Source organism: Dama dama, chromosome 5, assembly GCF_033118175.1.
Source record: "Dama dama isolate Ldn47 chromosome 5, ASM3311817v1, whole genome shotgun sequence".
NCBI lineage: Eukaryota > Metazoa > Chordata > Mammalia > Artiodactyla > Cervidae > Dama > Dama dama.
Genome location: NC_083685.1, coordinates 7,991,972 through 8,010,464, shown reverse-complemented (window position 1 = coordinate 8,010,464; position 18,493 = coordinate 7,991,972). Strand labels below are relative to the sequence as shown.

At 51.0% G+C, this 18,493-nt stretch overlaps 1 protein-coding gene across 1 annotated transcript in view; it reads left to right on the top strand.

Annotated features, from left to right (window-relative positions):
• The first annotated feature begins 1,478 nt into the window (after positions 1 to 1,478).
• The window catches only part of KIAA1671 (KIAA1671 ortholog), a 172,225-nt gene continuing 155,210 nt past the window's right edge, over positions 1,479 to 18,493 (top strand). Inside the window, exon 1 of the mRNA XM_061141660.1 lies at positions 1,479 to 1,538. The gene's annotated coding sequence lies outside the window, so the exon portion shown is untranslated. The remainder of the gene's footprint in view (positions 1,539 to 18,493) is intronic.

Sequence of the window (18,493 nt, the reverse complement as noted above, 5' to 3'; positions counted from 1 at the left end):
CCTAGACCAGGGATTGAAGAGAAGGAAAGGGTCCTGGAAAAGTCCCTGGACGGCACTGTCCTCCCTCCTTGGGAAGAGAAAAGCCAGGGCTGGGAGTAAGCCAGGGCTAAGGAGTCCCAGCAACTGCACAACCAGGGAAGTGGTTGGTAGCCGTACTTAAAAGCCACTGAGTTGGATCCTATTGACGACTGTTCTCCAGACATCCAGCTGATACAGGAGATTATTCTAAGCTGCAAGACGTCATAGAGCCACTACCTCACCACTTCTGGGTTCCATCACCGTGGACAAGTCTCCTAGGGAGCCTCAGAATGCTCCTTGATAAGGTACAGAGGTGCCGACCCTTGCTCCAAAAGTGCAGATTAAAAGAAACAATGGATATGATGTATCTCCTGTAACAAGAGTCCCTTCTCCTTACACACACACACACACACACACACACACACACACACACACACACATTCTGAGAGAAGGACAGATAAGGGAGCACCCTGACAAATCTCCTGGAGCCAAACAGCATTACATTCTTTTTTCTCTCTTTGACTTCACTGAGGTCTAACTGACTTTCAGTTATTGTCTCCATACATTTCCTTCCTAAGGAAGGAAGCACAAGTCCCAAATGCAATTCAGCTTCTTTGTGCAAATATTGCTGACAGCGTCTGGAAGCTCTATGAGAGTCTATATCTTGCCAGCTGTATCTTGTCTGTATCACCAGAATGGTCAAGTCCCCACCAGTATGATGGGTCCCCGGCATCCAGCATACTGTAGGTGCTGCATAGAAACCTATGGAACGAAATGAGTAAAGGATAGCAAAACAGACATTTTCTCGTTCAGGAGAGACTTCCTACGATCCTCTCAGCTTGTCCAAAAAGTCTCTATTCGGCTCACCCTTCACCCCCCACTTCAACATAAGGCCGCAGGGATGACACATTGTAGGTGCCCTAGCGGAAATGAGCCGCCCCGGGTGCGATTCCCCTGCTCGCCGCGAGGAGGCGCGAGAGCTACGCACAGACCGGGCTCGCTCCAGGAGCCCGTAGCCCAAGCGATGCAATGGGCGAGGCTCTCCCGAGCGCCTCCCGAGTTCCCAGGCTGCACTAGGCGCTCGGGCGCAGACCCGGCGGCGGTTCGCCGGGTGTGTTGCGGGTGGTTCCGGGCCAGAGCCAGGGGCTAACCCCGGCAACGCAAGCAGGCATCACGAACAAAAGTTCTGAGTCGGGCGAGGCAGGGTCGGGGCTCGACGGCCGGGAGCGCTTTCGGGAGGAGTCTCGGGGGAAACTCGCGACCTCTGACCTGCCGGACCGTCCCCCTGGTCCCGGCGCCGAGCGAGAGCTCGAGTCCGCGGCTGAGCTCCGCCCCGGGGCCCTCCGCGCAGGCGCCACCGTCCGCGGTTCCCATGGCGACGGGGGGCGCTTCCCCGTCCGAGGCCCCGCCCCCAGCAGGCTAGGCTGCGCGGGGCCGCGGGCGGCGCAGGCAGGTGCCGCGGGCTGCGGGCAGGTGGCGGCGCGGCGCGGACCGGCGGCGGCGGCGGCGGCGGCTCTGGGGTAGGTTGCGCGGCGGCCGCGGCGGGTCGGGGCCGGCCGTCAGTCCCGTGTCCCCGGCCTGTGAGGGGATAGAGGAGGGGGTGACCGGCGGTGGCTGCCGAGTTTCTGCTCCGTTGAGGCCCCCGGAGAAAAGTTGACAAAGTTAGCCCGGGAAGAGGTGGGGACCTGGTGGATCTCCCCGGGCTCTGGATCTGCGGGGAGGGGGCATCTCGACTTGAGAGCCGGAAGGTGTGTCTCTCCAGACTTGGGAGTGGATCCCGCGGGAAGAGCCAGCACTGGGCAGCCAGTGGATCCCGCGCCACTCGGCTGGAGACCTGCGAGTAGATATTCGGAGTGGATCTGGCGCCGGTGGCCCGGGGTCCCATTGGGTCCCCAGCCTGGGGTGACTGTGGACCGTGATTGGAAACTGGGAGCTAGTTGATCCCTCTCCCCTGCCCCCCACTGGTCCTAGCCTTGGGAGTGATTCCGAGAGGAGACCTGGTGGCCGGGAACTGGGGGATCGTTGGAGATCCGGGCTACTCAGCCTGCGACTGCTAGGATCTGGACGACCGTGCGGGTTGGAGGCCCAGAAGGTGGACACTGGGAAGCGGGGGTGCAGATCGAGGCGGAGCCGGAGGCGAAGGGATCCTGCGGGCAGCGGGGGCGGTGGAGAGAGCGGCGCGCCGGGCCCCACGGGCTCCGGACGCGCCCTCCCCACCGGGCCTGCGCACCCCTCCGCGCGCCTTCCCGGGGCAGAGGATCCCTGATGAGATTAAGGCTCAATCCCCCTGCTCCCCGGCAGGCTCGACTGGTCCCCACCCCGTTGGCGCCGCCGCCTAGAGCTACAGGCGGGGCCCTGGGGAAGGGAAGCGGCGCGTTGACCCCCGACCCGGGCCCGACCTTTCCACACCCTCCTAGCAAGCACCCGGCGCGTAGCCCGGGCGCCGCGCCCTGAGACCCTGCTTCTCTGCTGGTCCGTGGCGGGTCCGTAGTGGCGCGGGCGTTAGACCTGCGCGCGCCACCTGGGTGGCCAGGGCTTCCTGCCCGCAGGACTGAACTTTCTCCAGCCAGGAACTGCCACTACCTTTTGGAAAGGAAAGGACTGTACCTGTTGCACAAAGAAAGTGATTTTTTTTTTTTGCAGCTTCTTTGTGACCTTGGACAAAACGCTTAACATCTCTGAGCCCAGATCTCCCTTCTGGGCACAATGGAGTGGGGGTGGGGTCGCAGTCCTCCCTTTTCTGGGTGACTGGCGGGATTAATAGGTATAAAAGGTATGAAGCAGATATGGGCTGTGTAAATACTAGTGGACCCTCATTCTGTGGCCTCTCCTCTCCCTTGTCTTATATCCGCCGCCTCCCCTAGGGTATCTGAAGGAAGGCTCAAGAAACTCAACTTGCTATCTTTTTAAACTGCAGGATTAGAGAGATATTTAACTTGGTCATTCTTCCAAAGGGGTTTAATTGCCCCTCTGATCCCCCTTGCAGAGAGAAGCTCTAGGGTTTGGCTAATCAGTAACCTGGCCATTTGGACAAGACTTCTCCTTTGGCCCAGCTTTTCCTTTGCTAATGCATCAGAGCTCCTGGACAAACATGCATTCACCCCCAGACACTGGCATCTCACCCCTGAGACAGTTCCAGAGGGAGTTGTGCAGACACTCGTTGAGGTCCTGGTGGTTTTAGGGGGAAGCTTTTTTGAAAGGATTGGCATGCTTGACAAGGGTGCAATTATCCTAGAGAAGTACAGGGTTTCATTCGGTACTGTGTCTGGGTACGTGAGTGGCTCTTTGGTCAACCAGGGTGTGTATTGACTGCCTACTATGTGGAGGACACTAGAAATGACATGACCCAGAGCCATATAGGATCTGTCCTTCTGGCTTGCAATCTAGTTATGAACAATCAACTTGCCCTGCAGTCCAGTGAGACAACTGTACTGATTCTTGATGTTGGGCGTACAGCCCTCACCTCAGATTCTGGAGGTGCTCTACCCACCTTGAAGGTCCTGGGGGTTGTCTTTTATTCAGGACTGATCTTGGCAGGAGAATGGAACAGCCCACCATCTTGTCCTGAGCCTTTCTCCCTTCTCAGCACCCCCAGAATACATCTCTGACCAACTCAGAAAGAGAGCCCCAAGGGGGAATGTTTTAAAAGGGTATTCATTCATTCATTCAACAAATATTTCAAGACACTGTGTCAAAGAGAAGGCTAGCAGTCACACCCTTAAGGGGCAAAGTCTATGTGAAAAGAGGCAATTGTCTGGGAGGAAGGGCTGATGACTTCTGGCCTGGGGAGGGATGGAAGGCGGGGAAGCTTTCTTGGAGAGCTTGTCTACCAGTGGGGAGAGGATGATGTTATGTGCTGTAGAGAGAACAGAAAGGCCTGGACAGAGAAGGGAGCATGGGGTGTTGGCAGGAGAAGCTGGCAGGGGCCAGGTCAGCTATTCCCAAGGATCTGGACTTTATTCCAGGGCAGTGGGGCACTGTGGAAGTTTCTCGAGGGGAGAAGGATGGAGTCAGATGTGTGTTTTGGGAAGCTTGCCCATCTCTTGGGGAGATTGGATAAGGGTATGCCAGGAGGCTGGAGACTGCTCAGAAAATCCAGGTGAGGGGTGACGACGGTATTGAACTTGGATAGAGACAGTGGTCAGTTGTTGTGTTTAGAGAGCTGCTCAGTTGAAGACCCCTTTCTGGAGGCCTGGCAATCAGTCTGGAGAAGGAAACCCCCAGGGGAAGTCGCCTGAATATTTTAAGTGTCTTGTATTTCATTCCATTCAGCACACCTTCCTGTGCATCAGTTGTCCACTTGCCCTGGGAGGGTCATGAAACATCCAGGTCCTCCCAGGACTTTACCCTGGAACCCTCACCACCTTCCTATGGGAGGAGGTAGGGCTTGTTCTTCCCGATTTATAGATTCAGGACTCAGTGGTGTGGCAGCAAGGTCTTTGCCAGTCCTCCGTGGCAGAACAGGGACTTGAACCCACTTCCCACTTGCAGCTTGTGCATGTTTGGAGTCAGAGAGGTTGAGTAGAGAAACCACGAAGGTTGGTGAGGTTGGGTCAGGATGCAGCAGGGGTAAACCCAGAGAGGCTTCCAGAAAGAGGCAGGGACAAAAAGGAGGAAGCTGGCCAGGAAGAACTGGGGAGAGAACTTAGAGATAGCATGTAACACATCAGAACAACCACTTTTTACCAGACCCTTTACAAGTGCTGGGCTCTGCCGAAGCTCTTTTGTTCTTTTCTAAATTCTTCACAACAAACCCAGGCGATGCTACTTCTGGGACCCTTGATTCTGCACTTTATCAAACCGAGGCTTCAAGGAGTCCTTCTGCCCAAGCCCACTACTCAAACTCCTGTCACTTACAAGGAAGCTCAAAAACTTTGAATTGAGTGATAGATACACACACATTTTTCCCCCCTTCAATGTGATGGATATTTTATTGAGCATCTTCTGTGCAAAAGAGCCCCTGCCCTTAGGAATTCACTCTGCAGAAATCTGGTCTACTGAATGGGAGGAAGGGAGGGGAAAGTCAAAGTGAGACAAATATGGAAATGATTCTGGACTGACTTCTGGGAAGTAGTTATCACTATTGCATTTGCTAATTGCTCAGTTGAGTGACCTTTGAATCTTGTCTCCACTGAGAATATAAAATATGTCCCCAAAGCCTGCTCTTTGGATATTTACATCACTGAGTCAGAAGAGATACACACACACACACACACACACACACACACACATACACACGTAGTATAATAATATATATAATGTTACATATGATGACATATATCATGTTGTTCCTATAATAATATATATAATAAAGATTTCCCTGGTTAAGACTCCATAGAGTCCAGTGGTTCTACTGCAGGTGGCAAGGGTTGGATCCCTGGTGCAAGAACTAAGATCCTGTGTTCTGTGCAACACAGCCAAAATAATAATAATAATCACAATATATGTATTATTGTGAAAATAACATGTAACACACCAAACACTTCAAAGATGGCAAAATGATTTTATGTTAAGTGAAATAAAATCCCACTCAAGACCCCCATCCCTTTCCTCAGAGATAATGCAGTCAGCAGTTTCCCTTGACTGTCCAGAAACTTTCCACGTCCATATGCTCTGTTCACTTCCTTCCAAGCCCTTATCACACTCTAACTATTTTAAGTTTGTTTTTTTTTTTTTTGTCTATTCTGGAGCCAGACGGAAAGAGTTGCATCTTGGTTCTGCCACTTATCAGCTCCGTGACCTTGGGCAGGTGACTTAATCTCTCTGAACTGCAGTTTCCTCTTTGGTTTCGCTGTTATTTGGTCAAGTCATGTCCTACTCTTTGCAACCCCATGGACTGTAGCCCGCTAGGCTCCTCTGTCTATGGGATTCTCCAGGCAAGGATACTGGAGTGGGTGCCATTTCCTTCTCCCGGGGATCTTCCTGACCCAGGGGTTGAACCCGTGTCTCCTGCATTGGCAGGTGGTTTTTTTTTTTTTTTAACCACTGAGCCACCAGGGAAGCCCCTTCCTCATCCGTCAGTGGAGATGATAACGGGTCTTACCTCTGAGGGTTGCTGTGAGGAGGAGCTGAGAAGGCACGTGGTCAGTGCTCAGGGTATGTTGATTGTTATCATTATTCTCGTTCCTTGTGGTGGTTTTAGTAGAGTTGGTATTGCTTCCTTTCTCTCTAGACAGCCCTCCAAGAAGGTGGAAACCCCTATTTGTCTTCACTGCTATTTCCTTAGTGAATAGTTGTGGAATAAACTGATGAACAACAGCAATCATAAGTCAAAGAATTTCACACAGAAGTTAAACATAGATCTGAACCCATATTAGACTGAGTTGACTTACTGTACTCTTTTGAAAAACTGAACAATATGCCAAGGCATGGAGGTGCTGTTAGTTACTGAGCAGATGCCCTGCTGCTGGACATTCTGAGTGGTCTGTTATCTTGCTGTGACACCCAGTGTCACAGTAAGCATCCCTGGTCATGTGTCTTTGCATACCTGTTGCACTCGATAAGAGGACAGATTCCAGGATGGGGAACAGTTGGAATAAAAGGTATTTAGGATGTCGGTCTTTCCTGTTTGTAAAATGGACACAAGGTGCTTGTGACCATTAGCAATAAGGACTGTGAAACACTTGGCACCAAGTAGATGACAGATAAATGATCTGTGAGTGTGGAGCTGGGGTGGGGATTCCTGACTGGGTTAGAGTGAGGAATTCTGCAAAACTTAAAGTTGGTTACAGAATTAGATATTCCCAACATCTCTTGGGAATATTGCAGAGAATCAAGATCCAGACTGTTTGCGTTCAGACCCCAGCTGCGCTACTTTCCCGCTGTGTGGCTTTGGGCAAAGTAGTTAACCTCCTGGTGCCTCAGTTTCCTCATCTGTAAAATGGGAGTAGCAGTGGTGCCTGCCTCCTGAGATGGATGAGCATTAAATGAGTTAATACAATAATGCCCTATCTAAAAAAAGGTTAAATGAACTTATGTATAAAACAGAAATACACCCACAAACATAGAAAGCAAACTTATGGTTACCAGTGGGAAAAGAGATGGGGAAGGGATCAGTTAGGAGTTTGAGATTCACAGATACACATGACTATATGTAAAATAGATGACCAATAAGGACCTACTGTACAGCACAGGGAACTATACTCAATATCTTGTAGTAACAAAGAATCTGAAAAAGAATATATATATATAACTAAAAATATATATATATGTAACTAAATCTATATATATAAACTATATGTATATATAACTAAATCAGTGTGCTGTCCACTGAAACTAGCACATTATAAATCAACTATACATCAGTTTAAAAAATATATACAAAATACATAGTGCCCTGTAATGAATATACGTGTGTTAGCTAATGTCATCATTATTAGCATCATTATTATTTATGAAGGTCTGGTTGAGGTTACTTTTGGTTCTTGGAGCCCCAGGGCCTTGGGGAAAGGAGTGACTCAAGACCCCTGCTTCAGTGTTTTTCCCCTTCTGCTCTAGCTGGAGGGTTGTCTGTTAATAGATCACTGTTTACAGGCCTCTCTGTCCCCAGGGCGAGCCTTTACCAGCCCACTCTGGCCGTGGGGGGTCTCGGATGCTCTGTATTTAAGGTATATTCACACTGCCCCATTGGGAAGGCTGTCCGCAGGTTTCAGGGAGCCCGCAGTTATGCGTATCGGCCAGAGGCCACCAGAGCTAGATGCAGGGTTAGAAGTCATGTGTTCGTTCAGTGCATGTTTATCCCGTACCTGTCATTTGGCAAATCCTGTGCTGGTTGTGGGGAAAATGGGATCTGCTGGATGTTGGAGCTGGATTTCCAGAGGGAAAGTCTGGGGCAGGATTGCTGTGTAACCCTGCATAGGTCGCTTCACCTCTCTGAGCATTTCCATATCTGTGCCGTGAGTCGCAGGTGGGCCACGGTGTCCCTGAAGGTGAGAGAGGACAGTCCTTGCCCAGTGTGTACCTGGCGGTGTCTGCCCTGGCCCCTGGACCTCCAGAGGTTTGGGGCAGATGACTGAGACTGCTGTTCCTCCGTCTGCGGAGACCTGGCTTTTGAGAACATTAAATGTCACTTAGAGTAACAGAAGAATAATAGGTAGAGACTGTTCATTCTGTCCCAGGCACTGTGCCCATGGCTGTTTTATTTGATTCTCATGTCCCCACATTACAGGTGGGAACACTGAGGCTCAGAGAGGGAGTCCCATGCCCCTCCCTGCTGGGAAGAGGTGGTGCTGATCCTTGCAGCCTGTCTCAGCCCCTGTGCCCTGGGTCCCTCCCCGTGGCCGCCCTGGAGATCAGGTGGGGCTGAGCTGGACGATCCTAGTGTTCCGTCCCACCTCTGCTATGCCATTTCTGTGTGACCTTGGGCAAGTGACTTTGCCGCTGTGAGCCTTAGTCCTCATCTGCAGAAAGAAGATGCTAAGATTTTCCCTGTGGGGTGGTTGTGAGGTGAAGTCAGGGAACTGTGCACATAGTAGGTGCTTTTAAAAAATGGGTGCCCCGCCCCATAAAAGAATCAGTTTAGAGTTTTTAAAAACTGTGTGTAAGTTATGCCAAGGAATGACTTTTGAATCACTATATAAATCTTCTCTGTTTGTAGTAGCAGGAATGACTCCAGTGTTCTTGCCTGGAGAATCCCAGGGACGGGGGAGCCTGGTGGGCTGCCGTCTATGGGGTCGCACAGAGTCGGACACGACTGAAGTGACTTAGCAGCAGCAGCAGCAGCAGTAATTTAAAATAATAATTAGCATTGATGGACAGCTTCTTATACTCTAGACCCTTGTGCGTTATTTTATCCCGTCCATTCTTGGTGCTGGTGTAGTTCCTATTTTATAGATGAGGAAGGAAACTGAGTCCCGGCGAGGTGAACCTCCTCACCCAGAGCTCCCGGCTAGTGACAGCCCGTTCGCGTGTGTATCTCCTTGGCAGAGACACAGCCTTACTTTGGAAGCCTCCAGGTCAGGGCTGCAGCTCCCAGCCGGCTCTGTGTGGATGTTTCTTTTTATTTTGCTTCCTTAGTGACCAGAGCCCTTTCTGGGGGCCGTCCTGTTTACCCACGGTGTGGTGAGGCACCGCTGGGGGAAGGAAACGTGGGGTGTGCGGGGCCCCCGGGGGTGGAGAGGCCGCTGGGTGCGTTGGGTACACCGAGGCCCCCTCAGGAACTCCGCTGACCCCTGTCTGGACACGGAGCCTGGCCCCGCTGGGCGCAGTGCCTGCCGAGCCCTGCCCAGCTCCCTGGACTGGGTCGAGGAGCTCCCAGGGCCCTTTGACCTGGGATGCGGCCCCAGTTTATTCTCTCCCTTTTGTGTGGGCTCCAGCCCTAGAAAGCTGTCTTGTTTCTAGAACGTATTACCTGCAAGCCAGGGGCCGCGTCTGGCATGAGAAGGGGTCCGGGGCCCTGGGAGAGAACACAGAATATATTAGAGGAGTTTAGGCCCTAGTCAGGCCCCCAGAGTGCTAGCACCCGCTTCCCTCCTGTGTGTCCTTGGGTGAGCCCCTTCCCATCTCTGGGCCTTTTTCACAGGGGGAGGGAAGACCTGGATGAATAACTCCCAGAGCCTCTTATTCCTGCTGCTCCTTGTGGGAAGAATCAAAACCAGACCTTTAACTGAAGCACGCCAGGCTTCCCCGACCTTCTCTATCTCCCTGAGTTTGCTCAGACTCATGTCCATTCAGTCGGTGATGCCATCCAACCATCTCATCCTCTGTCGCCCCCTTCTCCTCCTGCCCTCCGTCGTTCCCAGCATCAGGGTCTTTTTCCAGTGAGTAAGTTCTTCGCGTGAGGAGGCCAGGGTATTGGAGCTTCAGCTTCAGCATCAGTCCTTCCAAAGAATACTCAGGGTTGACTTCCTTTAGGATTGGCTGGTTTGATCTCCTTGAAATCTGACACTGTTTCCCCATTTTCCCCTTCTATTTGCCACGAAATGATGGGACCAGTAGGACCCAGGAAAAACCACCATTGGTTGGAGACTTACCGTGTGCTAACTCCTTTGCTAGGGAGATGTTACATGTCTGTCTTCCTGTCAGTCCTCAGAATGACTTGGAGGTGGTGTTACTAAACTCCTTGTACAGATGAGAAAACTGAGCCCCAGAGACCTAAAGCCTTCCTCAAGGTCATGCAGCTTGAGGCAAGAGGTGGCGGAGGCTGAATCTGAACTCAGGTCTGCCTCCTGGAAAGCCACCACCCCTTAATGCAGTGGGTCTTCCCACCTCCCCCCAAAACGGTGTTGGAAACAGCGTCTCTCCTTCAGAACTTCCAGGCCAGCATATCCCTGTCCTCCCTTGAGACAGCTGGTCATTTTCATCTTTGTTATTAAGCACCTACTGTGTACCAGGGCCTGGGCTGGTTCCTGGATGTCAGAGCAGCCTGGGAGGAGAGAGATTGCCGGGGGTTGGGGGGGCCTTGTGCCCAGGGCTGCGATGGGAGGCGTGGGGCCCATGAGGGCACCTGGGTGGGGCCTGTGTTCTCCCGGCCCCCGCCTTCTGGCAGCCTTGAAGCAAAACCGTTTCCCTCGACAGGCTCAGACTTGGATGAGACGGGAACTTTGGCAACCAGCAGACCACCTCCTTCCCGGAGAGGTGCGGCGTGCCTGGTCATCGTCAGATTTCACTGCAGGGAGGAGGCGATAAGACGTCCAAGCGTCGCCTCTCTCCAGATGCCTTCATCACAGCCCCTCTGCCTTCCTTCATTAAAAGGGGGGGTGGGGTGGAGGAAGTGGGGGGGCAGCAAAAAGCTCTGGAGGAATCGTTGGAATGCCCAGAATGCTGGCTGACCCGGCAGAGCCAGTGTGAGCCATCTGCCCTGGCTTTAGTCGGCTCAGCTGGGCAACCTCGGGGGCTTTCAGGGTGTTGCCCAGTTCCCGTGCCGAGGCATCAGCCCACCGCGATGACACTGCTTGGTTGGGAGCCCCGGGGTCGCCTGCTGCCTCTGTTTTGTCCCATGGCGTCCCCTCTCTGCCATGGTGTCCACACCCGTGGAGTGGGGTGTCAATGCCTGCCCTTCAGCCTGGCCAGGGGCTCCCAGCGAGATCCCGTGGGTGGACTTCGGGGTGAACGGCCAGTCGCTGTTGGCACCGGTCAGTGGAGCAGGTGGTGATAATAGGTAAAGGCCCTACTGTGCGCATGCATCTCTCTAGGGTTCTCTACCTTTCCTGTTTACCCTTGGCTGGCCCTTCGGCCTTAACGTGAGCGCGTGCCTGTTCAGTTGTGTCCGACTCTTTGCGACCCCATGGACTGTAGCCCACCAGGCTCCTCCGTCCGTGGAATTTTCCAGGCAGAAATACTGGAGTGGGTTGCCATTTCCTCCTCTAGGGGATCTTCCTGACACACGGAGGAATCAAGCCTGAGTCTCTTGCACCTCCTGCGTTGGCAGGCAGTTTCTTTACCAGCTGTGCCGCCTTAAGGTGGTGGCAAGATAACTGTTCAGTGCTCCGCTGGGCAACTCTCAGTTCATTTTCCAAATTCATCATTTTTATTCTTTTATCTTTACTACGGTATATTTAGTAGTCCTCATTGTAGTGGTGCTCAGCTGAGCTTAGTAGTACTGAGCAACAATAGTGCTCATTGTCAAATATTTAGAAATACAGATAAAAAGGAGGAGGTAAAAACTCATATAACCCCACAGTTGAGAGATAGCCAGGGCTCATCTTTTTCAGCGTGAGTTTTAGACTCTCGCATTCAGACGTGTGATGGACAGACGCCATCCCCGCATGGTAGACTCCAGAATGTGGCCTTCATTCTCCCGTGGCTTGGATTCAGATCTTGGCTCTGGAACCTCCTAGCTGTGTGACCTTGGGCAGGTCACTTTCCCTCTCTGAGCCCCAGTTTCTCCTCTGTCAAATAAGGTGGCTGTGAGGATCAAACGAGCCACTCTCTGTGAAGTGCTTAGAGAGATGCCTGGGATACAGCAAATGCTTCGTGTTTACGAGCTAACTGCTGTTTTATGTGAATGGATATTTATTCTCGTTTTGAGGGCTGAGGCCCTTTCTCACAATGCTATCATCTGCAACTGGTGGGTTTGGACCTTAGGCTGGGGGGGACACCCTGACCACCTCCTCCAGGCAGGGCCCGTAGTGGGGGCTGGAGAGGAGGTGGGGTGGGCCGGCTGGTTTGGCCGACACAAAGTGCCCGGGCACGCTCACAAGCCGGTCCCGATCTTTATCGCTCAGCGATGCTTCCTGTCCCCACTGAGGCCTGGGCGTTTGTCCAGGTTAAAGCCGCTGGCCGTTCCCAGCAGACTGGAGGCGGCCCCTGTAAATGAGCTCAGCAAGAACCCTTCTTCCTCTTCCCTTGGCGGCAGCAGGGACCTCAGGACAGGCTCACCCACACCTGGGATGAGGGACAGGGTCGGCCGGCCCCCTGTAAGCAGGCCTGAAACACCAGTGGGGACCCTGAGGGCCCAGGAGAGGAAGGGGCTTGGACAGCCGTCAGGCAGGACAGTTAGTGGAACCTGGCTTTCAGAGGAGAGTTTGGGGTTGGTGATGTCCATGGGGGCAGCTCAGTGACCACGGGGGAGTTAAACAGCCTCACCTGCCAGCAGTCTCCTCTGTGCGTGCTCAGTCATGTCTGACTCTTGTGATCCCGTGGACCATGGCCTGCCAGGCTCCTCTGTCCGTGGGATTCTCCAGGCAAGAATCCTGGAGTGGGTTGCCATTTCCTCCTCCAGGGGATCTTCCCAACCCAGGAATCGAACCCGCATCTCCTGGGTCTCCTATTTGCCTGGCAGATTCTTTACCACTGAGCCACCTGGGAAGCCCCTCCTTCTCTGTAAAATGGGGCTGACGGTAGGTCTCACCTTGTACGGTGGTTGTACTGTGATGAGTGAAGGTCCGAGCACAGCTGGGCACAGAGTCAGTGCCTCCTCCTCCTCCTTTTCATCATCATTTAGTACATTTAAAACAGCACTGAGCCAGACGTGACGCTAAGTATAATTGCCAAGATGTGGAAGCAATCTAAGTGTCTATTGATGAATGAATGGATAAAGAAGATGTGGTGTGTATATATATACATATATATGTATGTATGTATATGTATACATGCATTACTTCCTAGTCATGAATTGTCATTGCCATGATCATTATTATTTTTCAAATTGTATGAATTTTGTGTCTGGCTGCTCTGGGTCTTCACTGCTGTGCACAGGCTTTCTCTAGTTGGGGCGAGCGAGGGTTACTCTCTGGTTGTGTGCGGGCTTCTAGCTGCAGTGGCTTCTCTCGTTCTGGAGCGTGGGGTCTAGAGTGCTTGGGCTCAGTAGTTTGTGGCGCATGGCCTGAGTTGCCCCATGGCACTTGGGATCCTAATTCCTGGGCCAGGGACAGAACCTATGTCGCCAGCATTGGCAGGCAGATTCTTAACCACCGGGATACCAGGGAAGTCCCTGTCATTGCTGTTATTAATGCTGTCTTGCTGTCTGATTCCACGCCGCTTGGCAGTTTGTTTAACGTGGCTTCACACCTCTGAGCCTGTGATGAAACAGCCAGCACACAGTCAGTGATCAGTAGATAACAGGCAGCTTCAGCGGTCATCATGATTAGTCTTGCTGGCGCTGCACGCAGCTGTTGGACAACAGGCCGCTCCCTCGCCAAGGTCTGTAATCCGGAGCGTCTGCCCCGCTGAGTGTTCTTCTGGGGCGGATCTTGAGAACCAGGTTTTCCTTATCCCTTGTCCACTTCAGTGCCATGCCTGGTCCCCCTCTGGCGACCCTGCAGGCTCTGTTTATCCACTTCAGCTGCTCTTAAGGGTGGCCTCCACATCTTGGGTGTGCCGCTGGGATCCTCCGGATTGAATGTTGTAGCCACAATACGGTTCCTCCCAACTATCTCTCCCAAATTTGGAGGTGATCAATCTGGCTGTTGTTGTGGGGGGTGGTACGGAACTTGCCCCCAGAAACTGTATTTTTAGGGAGTGGATCATGGAGGCGAGGTGACAGGAGGATAACTGGTCCTCTGGGCTGCTGGCTTGGGCTCTGGCTGGAATCTTTGTCCACAGCTGGTTTGGTTTGGGGATGGGGGTTTCCTGTAACAGCGATGGCAAAGGCAGAATGGCCCTGGGGACTCTGCAGTTCCAGAGTGTGTCTAGAGTGGAGGGGGTAGGGTAGGTGGCTGGAACAGACCAGGACCCCAGCTGGGTTTCCCTTCTATCTGAAATCCAAGATCATACTACAGAAAGATGCTGAGTACTAAATATAATTCTTTGGGTGGTTCTCTCAGTACCAAAGCAAAACAGAATCATTGTAGAGTACAAGCAAAAAATAAAAACCATCCAAAATATTACCACCCAGGCAGATAGCACAATGATTTAACAACAGTGAAAATAACAATGTTTATTGAGGACTTGCTAAATGCTTTACCTGCTTTATCTCACTTCACCTACTCAGAAAATAGTATTCAGGAAAGATCTGAATTTGGGACCCTAGTGCTCATGATCCTGTGGTCAGAACCACCCAAAAGATCTGATCCCTCATTGATTCTTCCATCAACCTGCTAGGATGTGCCAGACACTGTGCTAACCCATTTTATTCTCATGGTGACTCAGAGAGGCAGGAATTCTTGTCCCCATTTTCCAGATGAGGAAACTGAGGTCTGGAGAGGTCAAGTCCCTCACTGATGGTCACTCAGGAGGTGGAATTTGAACCCACATAGAGCCTCTGTTTTGACAATTTAATGCATCAGTTCTGTGTTTCCCGAACTCCAGTCATTCTTATGTTACCTTGAAAATTTTTCCTATTTATATACTACCTGGGACCATTTCTCAGTTAATGTTTTTCTTAAACTTGACTCACTTTTTTAAAATAAGAGCTAAAAAAAAAAAATAAAATAAAATAAAATAAGAGCTTTATTGAGATACTGTTCACATACCATAGGATTCATCCATTTAAAGTGTACACTTCAAATTACAATTAAAAATGGATCCAGCAACTCCAGTTCTGGGTATTTATCCAAAGAAAATGAAAACACTATCTTGAAAAGATATCTGCCCGTCATATTCATCACAGCATTATTCCTAACTGCAGTGATGGAAGCAGTCTAAGTGTCTATTGATGAATGAATGGATAAAGAAGTGGTATATATATATGTGTTACACACACATACATACAGTGGAATATCGTGCATGCATGCATGCTAAGTCGCTTCCGTCATTTCTGACTTTGTGACCCCGTGGACTGCAGCCCGCTAGGCTCCTCTGTCCATGTGATTCTCCAGTCTAGAATACTGGAGTGGGTTGTCATGCCCTCCTCCAGGGTATCTTCCCTTCCCGACCCTGGGATCAAACCTGTGTCTTTTTCATCTCCTGCATTGCCATCTGGGTTCTTTACCACCAGTGTCACCTGGGAAGCCTCAATGGACTGTTACTCAGTCACAAAAAAGAGTGAAATCCTGCCATTTGTGAGAACGTGGATGGATCAAGGGCATTATGCTGGCTGAAATAAGTCAGAGAAAGACAAATACCGTATGACCTCATTTATATGTGTAATCTAAAACGACAACAATAAAAAAAGCCAAAACAAAAGCAACACCTCCAGTTCATAGACACAAAGGGCAGGTTGGTGGTTGCCAACATGGGGTGGAGGCTGGGGGTTGAAATGACTGTTCAAAAGGTACAAATTTCCATTTAAAAAATAAGTCCTGGGGATACAATGTACACCATGGTGACCATAGTTAATGATAATACTGTACTGCATATTTGAAAGTTGCTGAGAGTAGATCTTAAAAAGTTTTCATCATAAGAAAAAGAAAACTTTATGTATGGTGACAGATGTTAATTAGATTTATTGTGGTGATCATTTTGCAATATATATGCTTAAAACTAATAATGTATGTCAATTATACTTTAATAAAAAATTAAATGAAATGAATTAAGAAAGTATACAGTCCAGTGGTTTTTAGTATATTCACAGAGTTCTGCAACTTTCACCACAATCAATTTTAGTATGCTTTTATGATCACTAAAAAGAAATTTTGTACCCATTATCAGTCATTCTCCATTTCTTTCCAATTACCCCAGCCCCTGGTAACCATGAATCTACTTTATGTTTCTATGGATTTGCCTATTTTGGACATTTCATACAAGTGGAATCATGCCACATATGGTTTTTGTGCTTCCGCCTTTCACTCAGTATTTTCAGGGCTCACTCATGTTGCCATGTAATCAGGACTCCATTCCTTTGTATGGCCAAGTAATATTCTGTTGTATGGCCAGACCACATTTTGACTTACTTTTTTTTTTAAACTTAAAAATATTTTTAAAAAGTGTTCATCATATTAGTTATATCTGATCTAAAGCACAGAAAAATACATCCCTTAAAGAATTTTTTTTAACTATACCAGAAGATTTATTACATTCTAATGCAGAACATTTATAAATGCAATCTCTTAATTAAAAAGCTTCCTCTCTTTTTCTTTGTATGATTTTGTTTTTTTTGTCTCTTGTTTGTTTGTGATTTGCAAAACTGCTCTGAAACTGTAATATATGTGCACAAGTCTGCAAAGACTGCAAATTTAGGATATGGTAAAAGCTTTACAAATTTCAAAGAACTGCCTGCCACAACTGGGCCTTTACGGTGCTTTTTTTTTTAATCAAAATATTTTGATGTCAGCCTTCCCTCCACTGCGTTATCACCGTCACCGTGGTACATACACACTCCGTGCTCTGATGTACTTGGGACTTTACCTCATAAACTCTTAACACGCCATCCCCACCCGCCGCCCCAAGTGTGCTGTTTTGTCTTATTGTTGTTATATTGGGGGAGATCGGGTGTGATGACATATTTTCCATTTTGTCCCATGAATGAGAAAAACACATTCTTCTGCTGCAGCTGAGGAGAGATTTAAATTTCAGCGTTAATTGCTCCTGTGCTGAATCCCGCTCTCACCCACATGCTGGAGTGAAACATACAAAAGCGCCTTTTTTGTTGGCCAACTAGTGGTGCAATGTTGTGATTTCATATGGCACAACCTGAAGATGACCCCACCAGGTCAGCAATAATTTGGTCCGTTTTTTGCAGATGAGGAAACCGAGCCCTAAGAGGGAGGTGACTGCAGACACAGCGGGGACAGGCGGAACTGGGAGCCAAGTCCCGCTCAGGTCTTCTGGCCTCCCTTGGCTCTTTAGTGACACTGCTGACTCACGGGCGGTGGATGGGAGCTTTGGCTTGTTATTTCAGCGGCGGGGATGGGTTTCCGTCTGCACCAGCCTTGCTCCCCTCCGTTCGGAAGGGGCTGGCTGTGTGACTACCCTCGTGGCTATTGGCATGCCCTGCCGGAGGCCGCTGGCTGGAGCTTGAACTAGCTTAGCCATCTCTGGTCTCCAGGGCCCCCGACCACCTGGTCCTTCCTGTTCTCATCCTGAGTCAGTGACTCAGGGCTCTCGGCCCCCGCCGCAGCCTGGAACGCTGAGCTGGGTGCATCCCTCCCCGGAGGATTGGTCCATATTCAGCAGCTCCCTGTCTGTGGAGGGGGATGGCAGCATCCCCAGAGGCAGGCATTGGATCCGGGCCCTAACTAGGCTGTCTGGGGTTTTGTGCCTTCCCTTTGGAAGCTTTTCTTTCCAGCGAAGGGAACAAAAGGCCTGGAGAGGATGCTGTTTTGCCCAAGGTCACACAGCCAGCAGGGAGCTGCTGCTGCTCGGGAGGAAATGGCAGGATTCCTGCCACCGAATCCCTACTTCTTTCTGCCTGGTACCCTCCCCCAGCCCTGAACCTTTCTGTGGTTGGAGGCGCCCATCCTTGCTCCTTCCCTGACCCCCGAGCCCACAGCAGATGTGAGCTGGCTCAGGGTACCACGGCTCCCGAGCTGTCTGGGTGGGGCTTCAGGACCCACTGGCCGCCTCCAGGTGACGTGAGGAGCCCACCGGGCCGGCCACAGCTTGAGGATGCTCCAGCACCCAACACCCCAGCAGGTGGAGGAACTGGTTTGGGCCCTTTCCCCACCCATCTCCCCGCACGCGGGGGGCCCAACCCCCGCTCAGCCCACAGGCCACCTGACTCTGCCTGGGCCTGAGTGCGCCGGGCTTTGCAGGAGAAACGCTGCCTCAGTCTTCCCTGCCCTCGGAGGACAGAGCTTCCCGGGGATCCTGCCAGTGGAGAGGGGAAGGGGGAGACATAGGCGGGGTAACTGGACCCCCAGAGTCACAGCCCAGTGAGGACGACCCCAGTCCCACAAAGAGACAGACCCCAGTTCCAATCTTGCCCCCAGACAAGTCACATCACCTGCCTCTGCTTCCGTTTCCTCATCGGCAAAGTGGGTGTGATAGTGAGGCCAACTTCAGAGGACTGGTAAGGGTGGGGCCTGTAGTAGGGACTCAGAAAAATGGTCTTGGAATCACAGAGGGGCAGATGGAGCAGAGCAGGCAGGCTTTCGTGTCCAGAAAGCCTGGGCTCAAGTCTTTGGCTTTACCGCTTGCTTGTTACTCTGGGCAGGTTCAGTCCTCAGCCTCAGTTTCCCTCTCTGTACAATGGGGATGAGAGGAGAGCCAATTTGCA